The following is a 4,613-nucleotide window of genomic DNA, read 5'->3' as shown; positions in this document are numbered from 1 at the left end:
GCCACTGGAATCAACATCCACGCAAGCATGATGAACTGTACACCTACGGAACTGATCCATCTGTACACAAGGGCCTCACTGACTCGTTTACAGTACATTAACACCTGCCTGTAGTCTAGTAGCGACAGCGTGAACCAGTAAGTAACATCAGAACGAGTCAGACGTGTCCAAAGGTTTTGAAACAGGAGCGCTGAGACCTGATCACACACAAAAACACCACTCCTCATTCTTTGACAGTGGAGTCGAGTACACGGAACGTCAAACCAATGGACTCCTTTTGTATAACTACCCTCCTCCTCCTGTAGCGTACATGGATTTGTCCGACGAACGCAGTGACGCCTCCTTGAGCTACTGAAACAGAAAGTGAAACTGAAAGTTCGACACTGTCGGTCGTTCCAGCGGGTTTGACAGCGAAGAGAAACAAGAGCTGTGTGCAGTGTAGTGCGAACACGGATTTTATGCTTTTTGCTTGTTGCGCTTTGAATCATCTGTTGCAACTGCTGCTTTTGATGTTTCTGTGAATAAAGTTTGTTTGAAACACACTTGGGTTGCCTTCTCTCCACTCTAATCCTTCAAACTTTCTCCAGAACACACTACACACTCAACTGGGTTTTTTTTTTTTTTTTGGGGGGGGGGGGGGGGGAGGGAGGGGAAGTAGGGAGGAGGGGGGGGGAGGGACACGGGCGACTCATTGACAACAACAACAGGGTAACCCTCCCCCCCTCCACCCCCTCCCCGCCCCCCCGTGTTGACACCTGACCCCCTCCCCCACCTCCCTCCCTTCATCCCCCCCCCCACTACACATCACCTCAGTCGAAAAGGTGTGAAGCGTCAACGTGATGAATGACCAAACAGCGGCAGTACGCCACCCACATCCTCACCCCACCTCCTACCCCACACTTCCTGCCTCACCCACCCACTCACCCACCTACCCACTCACCTCCACCGCCGTTACGTCCTCAACTACCTGTGAAAGGAGGCTGACGACGACGACTATGCTACCACGCGCAACAACTAAAGGGAAGAAGGAGGAGGACGGAGAGAGGTCCTGGCTGAACGCGGGCCACGAGTATTGTATGGCAGGGCTCCCTCCCTCCCTCCACGCGGATTGTTATGGGGGGGGGGGGGGGGGGGGTACCTATGACGCCACGTGGCCACCTTTATCCGCGAGGAGTCTAGTTACGCCCCGCGCTCGTTTTGTGCGACGCGGCGCGGCACGGGCGGCGGCTAAAAAAAAAAAAGAGTTTAAAGAAGAGGACTCGTGGTTGTGTGTGTGTGTGTGTGTGGGTTTTTTTTTTATTTTTTTTTTTTTTTAAACTACTAATGCTTCTCTTTGACTTCGACCAGTCTGATGCTTGGGTGTTGTTGGTAATGTAAAGTATTTGTAGAAGATGTGAAGCAAGCTATTTGTCGAGCTCCACCCCGCTTATTTCGGAGAATACCTTGTATGGGTGTGTGTGTGTGTGGGGGGGGGACGTTATTAATTAAACTGACGAGAGGGTGTTAGAGATGGGTGTGGGGAGGGGTAGTGAGGAGTAATGGAGGGAGGAGGCTAGGGTGTGTGTGTGTGTGTGTGTGTGTGTGTGTGTGTGTGTGTGTGTTTGGATGCGGAACGTGAGGGAGGAAGGGTTTGGGGAAGAAAGAGAAAGTGTTGGCTAGCAGAAGGTGAATGGAAAGCTAAAAGTAATGGGGGGGGGGGGGGTGCGGAACGTGAGGGAGGAAGGGTATGGGGAAGAAAGAGAAAGTGTTGGCTAGCAGAAGGTGAATGGAAAGCTAAAAGTAATGGGGGGGAAGGAAAAGGGGGGTGGGGGGTAGCATGTGGAACAGGAGGGGTAGAGGGTGTAGGAAGAAGGGCGGTGGTCAGAGGGACGTGGGTGGGTATTCACTTCAAGAGGATGGTCCAGAACGGAGTTCGCTGGAACTGTGCCATTGCTAGCTTGACCATAAAGGTTACTTCTGAAGGATTCCTCTGTAGAAAGGAGAAGAAGAAGAAGAGGAGGAGGAAGAGTGAATAGGAGGAACAGAGGCAGGAGCAGGAGAAGAACAAGCCACAAAAAAAAGAAAAAAAAAAAGGATTGGGAAGAGTAGGGGGGTGGGGGGCGGAGGACTGAGTTCGCTGGACCTGTGCCATTGCTAGATACGCCATATACTTCTCGGGGAACCCTCTAGAAGAAGAAGAAGAAGAAGAAGGGTGGACAGGTTAATATTGATATTAGCATTATTTTACTATATTATGTACTGTTTGTTTATTTGTTTTATTTGATTACTTACTGTTTATGAATGTTATTTGATACAATTGATAATATTATGGTTCATCAGCCGTCGTGATAAAATTGAAGTGCAGCGTTGTGAGCACAGTATAAGCTTTAAGTTTGTTGATGCTCTTTTGTCATTCATTGCATTGTAGTCATGTGTATTGTTGAATAATTAAAGATTTGATTTAAAACAAGGGTGGACAGGCTGCCCTGTGGGTTGGGCACTGATAGAATAGACCCACTGCCCTGCCATGCATGTCGTAAGAGGCGACTAAGGCAGGACCACCTCGCCCGGAGGATAAAGGGGTTTGCGTAGGGTTAACTACCCTGCCTGTAAAAAAAGACCAGTTACAGAAGCATCGAAAGAAGTGGCCAGAACAGCCCAGAACAGAGTGCGATGGCGAGGGGTCGTCGATGGCCTATGTATGCTCCACCAGGAGCGACGGGCAAAATGAATGAATGAATGAATGAAGGGTGGACAGGGAAGAACAGAAGCAGGAGGAGAGAGGAAGCAAAGAAGGGTGATCCAGAACTGACTTCACTGGAACTGTGCCATTGCTAGAAAGACCACATGCTTCTCAAGGAATGCTCTGGAAGAAGAAGAAGAAGAAGAAGAAGAAGAAGAAGAAGAAGAAGAAGAAGAAGAAGAAGAAGAGTGGGCAGGAGGAGCAGAGGCAGGAGAAGAGAAAAGAAGAAGAAGAAGAAGAAGAAGAAGAAGAAGAAGAGTGGACAGGAGGAGCAGAGGCAGGAGAAGAGAAAAGAAGAAGAAGAAGAAGAAGAAGAAGAAGAAGAAGAAGAAGAAGAAGAAGAAGAAGAAGAAGAAGAAGAAGAGTGGGCAGGAGGAGCAGAGGCAGGAGAAGATGAAGAGCAAGCGAAGAAAGAAATTAGAAGAAAGAGAATCATGACACCCGAACCTTGTTAACTCTCTCCATACGAACGGCGAAAGAGACGAAGTTAACAGCGTTTCACCCCAATTACCATCATCAAAATATTGCAAGCGGAAGGCTCTTATACTGAAGAGGTGAATGTTGACAAAGAATACCACAATTCTGACGACGGAAGCTAAAGGTTGGGTCATTCAGACACCCACTAGACATCCGAGGGGTTTGTGTAGAGGAGAAGAGAGGACTGGCCGTACTGAGTGAGTTAACAGTTTTCAATAGTGCACGTAGAGTTATGTTGGGCACTGTTGAGTGATGGAGACACAACAGCAGTCACGCCACTATAATTTCATAGGTTCGACTGCTTTCAATTTTTTTCTTTCTTTCTCCTTCGTTTTTTCTTCCGCATGGGTCCGGATGTAAAGACAACAATAACATATTACGCTTCTTCCTTTACTCTCTGAAAGAGAGAGAGACGGTGGAGAGAGAGAGAGAGAGAGAGAGAGAGAGAGAGAGGGAGAGAGAGAGGGAGAGAGAGAGGAAGAGAGAGAACATAATTCAAAACATTTTTTTCCATTTAATGATTAAGAGAGAGAGAGACAGACAGACAGACAGACAGAGAGAGAGGGAGGGAGAGAGAGGAAGAGAGAGAGAACATAATTCAAAACATTTTTTTTATCCATTTTAGGATTGAGAGAGAGAGAAAGAGAGGGAGAGAGGGGGGAAAGGGAGAGGAAGAAAGAAACTTTTTTTCCCCATTTTAGGACTGAGAGAGAGAGAGAGAGGGGGGGGGGGAGAGAACGGGAGAGAAAGGAAGAGAAAGGGAGAACATAATTCAAAACATTTTTTTCATCAGAGAGAGAGAAGGAGAGAAGGAGAGAGAGTGAGAGAGGGAGAGGAAGAAAGAGAGAGAACACAATTCAAAACATTTTTTTTCCATTTTAGGATTGAGAGAGAGAGAGAGAGGGAGAAAGAGGGAGAGAGAGAGAGAGAACATAATTCAAAACATTTTTATCCATTTCAGGATTAGGAGAGAGAGAAAGAGAGAGAGAGAGAGGGAGATAGAGAGGGGGGGGAAGAAAGAGAGAGAGAACATAATTCAAAACATTTTTTTCTATTCAAGGATTAAGAGAGAGAGAGAGAGAGAGACAGAGACAGAGAGAGGGAGAGAGAGCAAACAGGTTCAAGAAAGATCGAGTACATATTGAAATTTCAAGTGTTTGTCACAGATTTTATGCAGTCGGGGGCTCTTAGATAATTTCCTTTCTAAAGACGGCAGAAGAAGGACATTGACGGACGTTTCAGGTACTCGACGAACATGTTATCTGCCATGAAGAATTTTGGTTTCTTTTGCTTGTTTGCTTTTTTTCCTTATAATCTCTCTCTCTCTCTCTCTCTCTCTCTCTCTCTCTATCTATCTATCTATCTATTCCCTTTTCATTATTATTTCCTGTTTTCAGCTGTGTTTGTTAGTTAG

This window comes from Babylonia areolata, chromosome 9 (genome assembly GCF_041734735.1).
Source record: "Babylonia areolata isolate BAREFJ2019XMU chromosome 9, ASM4173473v1, whole genome shotgun sequence".
Taxonomy (NCBI): Eukaryota; Metazoa; Mollusca; class Gastropoda; order Neogastropoda; family Buccinidae; genus Babylonia; species Babylonia areolata.
The sequence above is the reverse complement of the archived record's forward strand: the minus strand, read 5'-3'. Positions refer to the sequence as shown.